Source organism: Schistocerca americana, chromosome 3, assembly GCF_021461395.2.
Source record: "Schistocerca americana isolate TAMUIC-IGC-003095 chromosome 3, iqSchAmer2.1, whole genome shotgun sequence".
Lineage (NCBI taxonomy): Eukaryota > Metazoa > Arthropoda > Insecta > Orthoptera > Acrididae > Schistocerca > Schistocerca americana.
In genome coordinates, this window is record NC_060121.1 from 573,668,071 (window position 1) to 573,682,317 (window position 14,247).

The following is a 14,247-nucleotide window of genomic DNA, read 5'->3' on the forward strand; positions in this document are numbered from 1 at the left end:
TTGCCTGCATTTTACTTCTTCGTGTTTTCTTTTCGACCTTATTTTGCAGATGTTTCTGTTTGACCCAAAACCACTTCAGCTTCTAACTTTGGTTCTTCTTATGTTCATCTGCCCGTGTTCTCTTACATGTAACACTTGATTTAGCTTCAAAGTTATGCTTGTCGAATAAAGTTTTGAATGCAGCTCTGTCCTGCAGAATCTTGCTTGTAATTCCAATTTCTGGAAGATCTTACTTAAATTCTAATTCTAATTTCACTGACAGAACAAGGAAGAAAATCCTTATTGAAAATGTGAACCTGTTTTCCCCATACCAATGTAAATCTGTTTTTATCATACCGACAAGAAACAGAAAAGCAACATTTTTAGATGATGCACGTGCACTCATTAACAACTGAATTTGGGGCACTTACCGAGTGTACACCACTCCCTTCAATCCTGATAACGACGGCGAAGGATCAAGGAGCAGATTTCACGACACACGGAAAGCGTTCAAGAGACATCGTGATCAATCCCTTCGTGAGACTGTGGTGATTGTTTGGATGTGTATCCTAATCGTGTACGTCTCGATCGGTGGTATCATACATTAGATCAATAATACAGGAGAGTATCCAAATCAATCCGGTCATTTAGTTTTAACTTAAAAATACTGTTAAATGTCAAGTTATCCTTTAAAGCACGTAATGAATACTATATACAGTCACCGGTTCTAAAATATCCGCATTGGATAAGATTAATAATCCTTGTTTCCGTTATTGTTATTTCATACCCCTCGCTCTATATGGGCGTGGTGTGGGCTGCCAGCGGTAAAATATCTCGCTCTTCAGCCTAGAGCGTTTGCAAAAATTAATAAAGAAATGACGAAATGTGTGTATGGATGAAAAAATTACAAGATTTTTACATGCAATGTAGAGGTGATTGCAAATATAAAGAGTGGTTTTCATGATTTAAAGTTTTAAAAGGAAAATAAAAAATCTGACAGGTGGACATACAAAAGAGAAAAACGGACAAATTATAATTTAAAAATTAAAATGAGTGACAACTTTCGTAAAAATGAAGCACTACACTGTCACTAAAGAGCTGAAAGGCCTACGCTAGGGGAAGAATTCGGGGGGAGATTAAACACTTGGATGATGGTGCGTATAAGTTCAGAAGCCTCTGGATGGTATCCGTTGACAGGTAGTAAGATGGATACGGAGAGAGACGAAATGAAGAATGAGTCGTGGGTGAGCGAGGCCCTGGAGTCAGAACAGGAAAGGAGGTAGTGAAATGAAGAAGGAAACAGGGGGGAAACCCTGACATGAATGGAGATAGGGGGAATGCTATAGCTGAAAGGACCGATAAATATCGAAGCGGACTTCATTATCCTGGAAAGGGAATCGGTTGAAGTTGCGTTCGGACAGGGTATGGAGAGTGGACTGTGGGACGTGTTTGTAAGGTCACGACAGCATGCCAGGTTGGTGATAAAAGTGGAGAAAGTGCGTTTATTACAATCTAGTTTGCCGGTACTGTAAGAGGTGCAGAGGTGTTCGATGTGGGGAAGGAAGGATGTGAATGTGAAGAGAGGATAGAGGATCCATGTGGAGGAAGGTACACATGTCGTCAGAGCTTAGTCTTTTCAGTATAGGACTACAATAACATCAAATGTGCTCGAAGCTGTGTACGTAGTGAAATGATGTATATTACGTAAATTGTCACCAGTGTTTAAATCCTTTACACAAATCGCTATAAAGCGATGTTCTAACACACTGTTCACATATTAACAGGCCGCTGGGGCGAAATTACATATTTTATGTGCACTTGTCAGAGATAGTGCAGTCCAGCGATAACAATTATAAGTTTCATGTCATGACACCATTTTACATCTCGTGACAGCTATGTGATAGTATAGCCTTAAGAGACAAGAAAACAGAATTGAAAGATTTACTTATAACAGAATGATATGAAAATACGTATGTTATCTGTCCCAAGGGCCTTACATTGTTTTGGGTGCTCATGTAGAACATGGCAACAGCAATATTACATATCAGTTTGTTTGCATCTACAATGAAATATTAAAAAAAAATACTGAGAGCACAATTTACTTGTCCGGAAACGGCCTACAGTATAATGCAAGAAAATAAGGAAAAACATAAGAAGGCACCAGCGTGTACTTACAGGATATGTCTCATAGCTAAGCTCTGATATGAGAAATTAAATTAAATTATGTGAAAGCTTATGTATGTGTAGTAATACCATTCCAAGGTGCTTAAAACGTTATCGAGAAATATATGAAAATCAATCACGCTTTGTTATGATGCGCTACTAAAGTAGACAGTACAAGACGAAAGGCACTCTGAAGATAGAATGAAATACAGGAGATAAAAAGAAATTAAAAATGTAAAATGCATGGGAGTGTATTTGTCTCCCCTCGTTATCACGTATCAAAATTGCAATCGAATAGAAACCGGCGAGAACCCTTACACAATTTTGTACACAGCTTTTAAATGCCTGACAAGTGCTGAAGTAAAATGTACGTAATTATATTTTCATAATTTTTGTAACGTACTACTGTCTGATGGCTTGTTTGTGCGGCTCTGTACATACACCCTTTGCTTAATATTGTGTATATTTTTTAGCTTTTGCAGTGGCACTAGATAATGATCGATAGGTTGGAATTGCAATCATGAATTGAAATAACTTATTTTCTATAATCAATGACAAACGTGTTGTCTTTCAAAAAATAAATAAATTAATTAATTAAATTAAATTAAATTAAATTAATCTGCATGAGTTAGAAGCACGTCCATTGAACTTAATCACTATAATAACAGTCCGATATAATACTTTTAAACTGTACCGCTGTCCTCGAGTATTAGTCTACAGACTACACGACGGGCAGATACCGTTTATCACCACGATAAGTGAGTGTAGGTCATTGAAAATTGATTGCAATCGTAAATCATAGGTTAGTCCTTTAAAAAATCCCTTGATTACATTGGCGATGTAAAGCTACCAGTTTCCCAAACCTTTTATCTTGAACACTTGATTTGTGAAGAACAAAAGGAGTAAACACTTGCGCATTTGTGATTACGTAAGGCATTCATCCTGGCACACCGCTTACTATGGAAATAGGACGTAAATTTTTTGCAGTCATTAACTGTAATGTAAGATGAAGGACTTAGTAACATAGATAAAGAGTTAGAATGCCAGTTTGAACACCATAGAGAGGTAGAATAGTCGTGAACGCAAGACAAGGTAACGAATGACAATATTTGCGTGGGAAACACTAGCAAAACTTTCTTAAATTCCAATAATTGTATCTCTTCCACTATTTTTGTAACTTACTGCATGTACTTATATAAAACGATTTGAAGTGTTACCAAATCGGGAATGCTTGATTGAATTTTACTTTTGTCCTACATGCTTATTCATTCATTGTGCTCTGTTGTATATTAATGGAAAAGGAGAGACATGTACTGTGTTCTTATAGGAATTTTAGGTGTCCTGACGATCTGCTGATATTCAGTCGTTCTTTCAGTATTAGAAGGTGGTTTGGGTAGGCAGTGTTGTGTTGTATATCAAGGTTTGTTATTTTTATTATGATTCTTGTTTGTTTGGTTAAGTGTTTGTCTTTGGTCACTCGTATTAATAATGAAATTTTGTTTTCTGAAACTGCGATTATTTGTTGTTGTGAGAAGTGATTTTTTTTCTTTCACTTCACATATTCTTGCTGCGTCATTAGAGAATAAGTCAACCTTTGATCTTTACTACTCTTATCTAGTTTCATCATGGGCATTTACTGTTGTATGGAATTTTGCGACCACGTATACATCATCTCTTGTATTGTTGGTCTCTGGCTCTGAGAATAAAGCGCCTTTCCTGCTTGCTTGCTGTTGATGTAGTGTAAAGAAAAATTGATTTTTATGTCTTGGAAATGTTTTTTGTCAACGTGTTCTTTCTCTGTTGTAAGTAGTGTTAATGGCTACAGCTCTGATCTCTTTTTGTTTCTAGTTCCAGTTTATGTTTCAGACAGATATTGCGATGCCCATATGTGTATCGACAGGTCGTTGTTATTTAGGATTATGTCAGTGATTTTTTGAGGTTCTAAATACTTTTTCTTTCAGTAGGAATAGTAACTATTTCAAGATGTAGTTGGTTGTGTCAGTTGGTTGTAACAGACAGACAGGGTGGGATTTATGAGGGCAATTGTTGCCCAGTGTATATTCTACTGTATAGAAGCTGTTTGTGTCTTTGGGAGCATGCTGTATGAATGATAACGGTTAATAGCAAGGTGTGTATTTTGAGAACATACATGTCAGTCCGATACCGGTAAACACTAGAGCTGAATTTTATGTCAGTGCAAGTGAGACGGCCGAAATAAAAAAAAATTGTCCAGTTTCCCCAGATAATATTGTGGACGAAATCATATAAAAAATGCGCATAAGACGTCGTCATTTTTTATTGGTTAAGAGATACAGCTGTTAGAATATAACCCAAACAAATATACACAGGTGGATTTAAACAAAGGCAGGTGATGAAGTTTGACATTATTTTTACAAACACTGCCACCTGCGACTGCAGCGAACTTCCGATTTCTTTTGACAATATCACTTGTCTTCCTTCTGCGGTTATCTTGACGTTCTTGCATGAGAGCAGCAACATTCATAATGTGAATGATCAGTTCTTCTCATGTGATTAATCTTTTCTCTGATGACCTCGCCTTTCACCCATCCCTACAGATAAGAAATCTAAAGAGGTGAGGCCAGGAAACGTCATCATTACTGCCGATCTATCTTCCGGGGAATGTTAGATGATCTGACACCTGACGACTAGAATGTGCAAAGGGGCCCCGTCATGCTGCAATAACATAACCATCGCTGTAGCCCAAGGAACGTCTTCCAATAGAGCTGAAAGCACGTTTTCAAAAAAGCCTGGATAGCGGCGCCTTCTAACTCACAGTCATAACACAACAGCCCAATCAACTAATTGTCCATCACACCATTCCACATATTTACAGAGGAGTGTTCCTGTAAATTTCTCTCCTCAAAGACATTTGAGTTTCATCAGATTACCATTCTGTGTTATTGACACCTTCATGAGTAAATTACCTTCCCCAGTGAACAGTATCAGTAGGACTACTCGGCGACTTGCAATTAGGCAACCATAAACTACAAACTGTCTGTCTTCGACTCCATCTGCTGTGAGTGATGCCATGCAGACGTAATGACGCCATGTTCTTGTATGCCTAACGTCGATACGTGCAGAAATTCTATGTGCTCTTGTTGCAGGACTATGTTCTACCAAAGAAGTAGTGTATCCTACTTCTTCCACACCCAGTTCATTCGTTCGTTCAGATAGGCATTTCTGCTGGGCACTGCCCCACTCTATCGCAGTTTCCTTTAGTGAAAACACAGAGTAAACACTCTTGAACCTGTCACTCCGTGGTTAGGATATCGTCTACCATATTCTCTACAAGTAACATTGGCAGCATTTCCACACACAAACACTATGTCAGCATCCTTCTGAATCTGCTTAGTGTATTCATCTCTTGGTCTCCCTCTACGATTTTTACCCTCCACGCTGTCCTCCAGTACTAAATTGGTGATCCCTGGATGCCTCAGAACATGGCCTACCAACCAATCCCTTCTTCTAGTCAAGTTGTGCCACAAACTTCTCTTTTCCCCAGTCCTATTCAATACCTCCTCATTAGTTATGTGATCTACCAATATAATCTTCAGCATTCCTCTGTAGCACCACATTTTGAAAACTTCTATTCTCTTCGTGTCCAAACTATTTATCGCCCATGTTTCACTTCCATACATGGCTACACTCCATACAAATACTTCCAGAAACGACTTCCTGACACTTAAATCTATACTCTATGTTAACAAATTTCTCTTCTTCAGACACGTTTTCCTTGCCATTGCCAGTCTACATTTTACATTCTCTCTACTTCGACCATCATCAGTTATTTTGCTCCCCAAATAGCAAAACTCCTTTACTACTTTAAGTGTCTCATTCCCTAATCTAATTCCCTCAGCATCACCCGACTTAATTCGACTACATTCCATTATCCTCGTTTTGCTTTTGTTGATGTTCATCTTATATCCTCCTTTCAAGACACTATCCATTCCGTTCAACTGCTCTTCCAAGTCCTTTGCTGTCTCTGACAGAATTACAATGTCATCGGCGAACCTCAAAGTTTTTATTTCTTCTCCATGGATTTTAATACCTACTCTGAATTTTTCTTTTGTTTCCTTTACTGCTTGCTCAATATACAGATTGAATAACATCGGGGAAAGGCAACAACCCTGTCTCACTCCCATCCCAACCACTGCTTCCCTTTCATGTCCCCCAACTCTTATAACTGCCATCTGGTTTCTGTACAAATTGCAAATAGCCTTTCGCTCCCTGTGTTTTACCCTTGCCACCTTTAGAATTTGAAAGAGAGTATTCCAATCAACAGAAATATGGAATCACCGAAAACACGGTACATCACCATGACTAACACGGTTTAGGCAACCGATAGCCATTCAAAACAGCTTCCAGACGTCTCGGAATGGGTAATGTATTTACGTCTGTTTGCTTCTCAAGGTAATCCTATACCATTTTTCCTGTAAAATAGTCGCAAATTCAGGTAACGAAGATGGAGGTGGATAGCGACCACGCATTCTTCTCTTCAAGGCAGATCACAAAGGATCAGTAGCACTAAGATGTGGTGACTGAGGTGGCCAGCGAGGTGAGACAACTGATCCTCGTGCTCACAAAACCAGACCTTGAAGATGCGAGCTGTGTGAACATAGGCCCTCTTGTTTTGGTATACAACAGCGGCATAGGAGAACAAACATTGTGCAATGGGATAAACCCGATCAACCTAAACGGTGAATTAAATTTGGACAGTAATCCAACCTTGCAGAACAGCAATGGGGCCCAACAAATACCACGATATGACTGCCCAAATCATCACCGAACCCCAGCCTTTTTTCGCCCTTGGGACGTAAGCTCGGCCGCAAATTGGGAACAGTATGAAAGAAGACTCATCCTACCAAATGACCTTCCTCCATTGCTCCATAATCCAGTTTTTATGCCTTCAGCACTACGTTTTCCGGTTAAATGCCACTGAATCGCTGATGTGTGGTTTTTTGAATTACCAGCTCACCTCGCAGTTCCTTGCTGATGGAACGCCCTTCGTTCTGTTTTGGTGTTGGTAAGGGTCGCTTGTACGGCATTCAGTCGCCCAGTGACTTTTGCAACTATCATCCCCTGTTTTTCACCAGAATCGTCTAACATGACTGTCTGTCACGATCATTCAACACACACTATCATCAGCGATTTGACATAGCGGATGACTTTTTTTCTCTTTCCCTGTATACGGCACAAATTTTCGATATCGTGCCTCCTGAAACACCAAACACTTCGGATACCTTGGTTACGGAAGCACCGACCATACGAGCATCAACGGTTGGCCCACGCTCTAATGCACTTAGATCCTACATAATGTGCTCACATCGGCACAGTACACTGTTCTGACCAAGACTGCAGCCGCTGGTGAAGTATCAGTGCAGCAGTAGTGCAGTAGCGAGTCGCATATTTAGCTTTCATATTTGTTTTGTAGTTTGATTCTTAATTTCTTTCCGAGTGTTTGTGTGCTTGCATATTTAATTACATAAAATCGTATTCTCGTATCTGACTGGAGTAATATTGCTTATTGATAGCTGTAGAGTATAAATTCGCGGAGTCGTTATATATTAGCAGTAGGGTGGGTAGGGTATGTGCGTGCTGTGTGCGGGCGCAGGAGGAGCTGGCCGCGGTTCGCGAGCAGCTGTGCGTGCCGTTGGCCTCGGTCAGCCGCTTTCAGCCTGTGACCTCGAGGTGCAGTGACGGCGGAGGGTCTGGCGCGCCGCTTGAGACACCCCAGGTGTCGCTTGCTGCGTCCGCTAACTCAGCCGCCGAGGCACCTTCTAGTGTAGCCGGCGCGTTTGAGCCGCCCTCACCTCAGGGTGAGTGGCGGACTACAACGCGTTCGCGTCGCTCGAGGCGGAGGGCCAATGTGGAGGCTTGCCGGCTGGCCTCGCCCGTTCACCCTGTCAGTGGGCAGGTGGCCGCTCCTTCAGCAGGGCCCGCGCGTGCACACGGGGGCAACGGCTTGCTGGTTATTGGGAGCTCCCACGTTAGGCGGGTTATGGAGCCCCTTAGGGAAACAGCGTACAGGGCCGGAAAGAAATCCAACGTGCACTCGGTTTGTCTGCCGGGGGGCCTCATCCAAGATGTGGAGGCTGCCTTGCCTGCGGCTATCGAATGTACAGGGTGCAGTCGTCTGCAAGTAGTTGCTCACGTCGGCACCAATGATGCCTGTCGCTTGGGTTCTGAGGCGATCCTCAGTTCGTACAGGCGGCTGGCGGATTTGGTGAAGACCGCTGGCCTCTCACGCGGGGTGCAAGCAGAGCTCTCTATTTGCAGCATCGTTCCCATAGTGGATCGGGAGCCTTTGGTTTGGAGCCGAGGGTCTCAACCAGAGGCTTCGTCTGTGAGGGTCTCGGCTGCAGATTTCTAGACTTGGTCTGTTGGGTGGGGAATTGTTGGACGCCCCTAGATAGGTCAGGGGTGCACTACACAAAGGAAGTGGCTACTCGGGTAGCAGAGTGCTTGTGGCGTGCACATGGGGATTTTTTAGGCTAGGCAGTAGTGCGAGGTGTCCTGATGAACACTCACCAGTCGACGTGCAGCCAGGGAAATCAGGACTCGCTCAGTGCAAAGACACTTCAGCTATCAAGATATTAGAAGTAAATTTTCAGAGTGTTCGGAATAAAGTTCCTGAATTTACTATCCTCCAGGAAGCGTGTGGCGCGCAAGTTATTCTCGGGACTGAGAGCTGGCTGACCCCTGAGATAGGAAGTTCTGAAATATTTAGTGAGGGTTGAAACGTGTATCGGAAGGACAGATTGGACACCGTAGGGGGTGATGTCTTCATTGCAGTTGACAAAAATATTGTGTCTTCTGAGGTCGAAGTAGAGTGTGATTGTGAATTTATCCGGACACGTTTAACAGGGCTAGGGGAAATAAAGTTAATTGTGGGGTGTTATTACCGGCCACCAGGTTCCACCGTGACAGTTTATAATGAATTATATAATGTTATTGGGAATGCAGCTTGCCGCTAACTTGGTGTAATGTTTTGTCTGTAAAGACGTGTATTTGTTGCCTTTGTGATTCCTTCACTCTCACACATAAATCTGTACCGTAAAGTAAGGGCCTCCTGATTTGTCTTTAGGCTGATCCGTGATAAGACAGGCAAACAGTTATACTACTGGAAGATTCTGAGTATTTTCTCTAATTTCATTAACTCTCTCTCTCACTCACTCTCTCTCTCTCTCTCTCTTCTATGTACGATTTTAAATATAATATTTCATTACGTGAAATCAGCCCAATAGAATCTCTGGTGGAGCCCTTCGTCTTAACATTCAGCGGCTGGCTTGCTGTAAAAGATCTTGATATCTATTATTATTGTTAAGCGCTGCATTCAGTTGGGAAAATCGATCGTTTGAACAATTCGTTCCTTTTACGACAGATTTTGAATTTCAGATGTGTCCGAAGCCTTTTTGGACGATTTTATAAAGACTTGTCGATTGCAGGCTCTCTTCGTCACAGCTGAAACTTCCCCACTAATTACAGGGCCAAGGCGATCGTCAGTGATTCAGACAAAGAACTCATTCGTCATTCACTCTAGAATAAAAGGGTCACAAACCTTATTTCTGAGGAAAATTGTATACTCAATCCATCTCCATTACATGTTCCGTTTTCTGTTGATTCCAAGTCTTACTTAATTTGCATTTTCAGTTTTTCTCTCTCTTCAAATAACCCGCTAGTGGCACAAACGTTAATAGCTCGCTTTAGCAAGAAGAAGAGCAAATATGTCTCTTTTAGAAACCCGACAATCTTCCAACAGATACTTCCGAAGCTGTCCTCCTTATCCCTCTATAATAACCATGGAGAATACATATATGTCTCTCTGTTATTCCAAAGAATAAACGTAATGGAAAATACCTTGGCGTCGACGAGCTGTCGGCGCATATATTACTAGAAAATCCGATCATATGCTTTTCAAAAGCGAATAAATGTGGATGATTTGATTGACCATTATTAATTATTGCGTGGTAGAGGGTAATTTTCCGTGGGGAGATTACAATGCCCCTCGCAGCGAGCCAAGTTTGTGAGCTCAATTTTGATTTACCGAACACACTTCGCGATCTATCTATTAGTGTGGATAACCTGGAAGTGATGATTGTCAGTCCTCCGACTGAAAAAGAATATTATGTTTAAGACAGACGAAGAAAAGAAATGTTGAAAACAGAAGAAATGAAGAGACAGGTACCGCGGTTGTATTGCTTTTACGTGCATCTAGGTGTTATGTTTGCTGTGCACAACCAAGGAAGATGATCTTACATGAAACTGTTATCAGGGTCTACCCACTCGGGAACTTTCTTAAGCAGGGAAACCTTGGAAAACCTCTTAAGCCTAGACCCCCAGCCTGCGGTACATAGAAGATAGGAAAGCCTATAGAAGAAAAAAAAAATAATTTTGAAATAGATCTCTAAAGGAAAGACAGGGATCAATTTATATCACGATTTGGAGAAGAGTGATTTGTGCCTCTAGCAAAAAAAAAACATTTTACAATAAATAACGTAAGTTTTCGTTTTACAATCTTGTTCCTAGGACAATATCTTGCGGTGCTAGAACTCCCCCGGGTTTTGCATGTCCCCGACGTCCACATTTGTAGTCGGTCTTCTACGCAGCCCACTTTGTAGTCGGTCTTCTACGCGGCCCACAATGGGAAGAGTAGAAGGAACAGGGATACCCGATTTCACATGCAACATTCATTCCAACAGAATTAGCAATGACCAAAAGGGAAACTCTTCCTGTAAAAGAACTGGTTAAGTTGCACCGTCCAAGATTCTCCTTTTTGAAAGCAAAATCCTTACGGCTTCATGCATCCTTTTTCTTACGACGTACTTCAAGGAATTTAGGCATTAACTAATGATGTTGCCAAAAACATCATCGTATTTACTCTCATTTGAATATTCTTTTTGACTTTGCATCCACACTTGTGCTTATAAGTCCAAAAAATTCTGACACATTTTCTATCACTGATTTGTTCTTCGTAATTTAAAGGATTCATGCAACTTACAGTAGATTTTGGATTCAAATCATCGAATAATGGAAAGTGTAGTTCATTTTATACAAAGACATAATCCATCATTTCCTTGAAAAGTCATATAATTTATCTATACTCAAAAACTTTTTATCCTAAATACATATATTTCTCCGCTTGATTGCTGTAATGTAAAAGTTATTAACATTGAGGAATGCGGATTCACTTCTTTCATTTATTCTCTGATTCATACGGCGTTCATACATGCACATATATGGAAATGGATTTTCAAACACAATTCCAAAACGAACACGAACCATTAAATAACTACTAATTCTATGAATATTACTTTCTTTAAACATTCATTAATAAATTAAAAGCTCTTAACTTCTAATTATAACACCTTTTCCTTTTAAAGTTCAACATGAATCAGTTTACCCTCGCGTTTGATGCGAGTCTCTTACAAAGCATACCTGTGTCGTCTATATCGATTCTAACTCTCGCGCCGACGTCAACTGTTTTGCGCGGGAAACTATCTTTGCGGCGTTAACCGTCACTCACGATTCACTGCCACAACACATCCCTTCACACGTTTACACATCTAAGCGTGCACTTGAGATTATATATGAACATTCACTCGGAACCTCTTTTGATTATTCAGCGTCATTTGCGGGAAACATTTCATTCTTCTTGAAGGTCAGTTAGATCCTTTATAAATCTTGATGACATTAGCAATGCTAAAGTTCGATGTTCACCCAAACCACAGGTGAAGCCTATCTCCACTATCTTCTTTGTAGCACTCGATAGTAATAGTTGGTCACTATTTCTATAATCTATGTCACTGATTAATTATTTCAGTTTAAAGTTTTCTAACACTACACACACAGTTTATTGTTATGTTTTTACGAGCGTTCATATCTGTCACTCGCAACACCATTCCTCCCTATCTTCTAATCTTCATTAAATTTTTTCAAGTCGTTATGGGAAAATAATCCATTTATTTTGCTCGATCCCGGGTATGCTAACAGATAAGCCCCAGGATTCGGAATTTGTAGGATAATGTATGGGCCAGTATATAATAACTTCCATTTCTTTATACTTCTCTTTATCAAGGATGATTTGGTATGTCTTTTGACTAGTACCTTCTCTCCGACATGGTATGTCTGTACCCTCTTGATTAATTTGTCATATTGTTGTTTTCTCTGATCAGCCTTTTTCGTCATATTTATGATGGCTTGTCTTATTTTTTCTTCCCAAGGCATCTCAGTTTCCTGAGTTTTGGGCATGTGGTCAGTCCAGAAGTTTTCCTCTTTTGCTTCGAACATCAATTCACGAGGTGTATATCCAGTTGAGGAGTGGGGCATGTTATTGCATATCTGCTCAAACTCTTCCACATAATTTGCCCACGCAGTCTGCTTATTATGGCAATACGTCCTCATAAATCGATTGAACTCTCTAAAAATTCTCTCAACCAAATTGCCTTGTGGGTGGTAAAATGATGTTAGTATGTGTTTCACACCGACTTGAGACAAAGTCTGTTTCCATCGGAGTCCCGTGAATATCTTAGCATTGTCTGTTAGGATCGCTTTAGGTGTACCAACATGTGGAAGATAATCCCTTATCAATCTTAGTACAATTACTCTAGCTGTAGCCGCCTTTATCGGGTATAGCTTCACGTATTTCGTACACACATCGAGAAATGCCAACACATATTTAACACCACCTCTTGAAGTAGGTAACGGTCCACACAGATCGCACGAAATTAATTCTTTTGGTTCTTGGACTAATATAGACCATAATGGGTGCTTAGTCCCTTTTGAATCCGGCTTTGTTTTTTGACAGATTATGCATCTCTTTAAGACCTCATGCACTCTGCGCTTTATGTTGGGAAAATAACAGTATCCACTTATCTTGTCTGCACATTTTGTCGCACCGAAATGTCCCCAGGTTAAATGAGTGAACCATACAAGTTTCTCTATTTGCGCCTCAGGTATACAAACACACCAACGGACTTTGTTTGGCCTGCCACAGCGGAAAAATAATACGCCATTCACCAGCTTGTAATAATTTGCCATCTGATCCGAAGGTTGCTGTTGTAAACTTTGAATGACACTTCCCCATTGAACATCTCTTTTCTGTAACTGGGCCATATGCGCACACAAATTGACGTAGTACGTCTTAAATGGATTTTCCTGCAGCAGCAATACAGGGAATTCTGAGTTATTGTTTACTTCAATCTCTTTAGTCAAACCCTGCGGTGACCTTGATAGAGCGTCAGCAATAATGTTTTGCTGTCCTGAGACATGCACGTTCTTAAACTGGTATTGTTGCAGAGCGAGAGTCCATCTAGCCAGTCTGGGGTGTAACAGTTTACACGTTTGTAAAAACGAGAGTCCATCTAGCCAGTCTGGGGTGTAACAGTTTACACGTTTGTAAAAACGTTAATGATTGATGATCGCAACATACGATAGTCTTTGACCCATATAGATAATAATGAAATTTTTTAAATCGCCAGACGACCGCAAGAGCCTCTAATTCTGTCGTCGTGTAAGTTCGTTCACAGTTGGACAAAACACGACTAGCAAACGCAATAGGACAGAAGGTAAGTTGTCCATTTATCTTGCGTACTTGGAAAAGGCACGCTCCAAGACCGACATTCGACGAATCTGTTGACAAGTAAAATTCTTCTTGCATGTCCGGATGGTACAAAAGCGGTGCATTTACTAATTGCTTCTTTATCTCTTCGAATGCTTCTTGACACTCTAATGTCCAGAGCCAGGGCACATCCTTCTTCAGCAAACTATTTAGAGCTGCTGCATTCATGGCCTGATTTGTTATAAACCTTCTAAAAAATGAGGCAAGACCCATAAACCCTTTTAATTGCCTCCTATTTCTGGGTGTTGGAAACTTACTAATCGCAATTAGCTTCTCCTTGGTTGGTAAAATTCCCTTTGCGTCAATTATATGCCCCAGGAACTTGATTCTGTTTACTGCAAAATGGGATTTCTGTAGGTTAGCAGTTATTCCCATGGTTTTGAACACGTCCAACACCCGACTCAGTAAGGTAATATGCTCCTCCCAAGTCTTCGATGCTGTAAGCAAATCATCAACAAACACTGTTA

General features: G+C 40.7%; 1 protein-coding gene across 1 annotated transcript in view; it reads left to right on the forward strand.

Moving 5' to 3' along the window:
- Positions 1-14,247, forward strand: part of LOC124607302 (para-nitrobenzyl esterase-like) — a 72,252-nt gene that overhangs the window by 17,256 nt on the left and 40,749 nt on the right. The gene's annotated exons all lie outside the window — the stretch shown is intronic.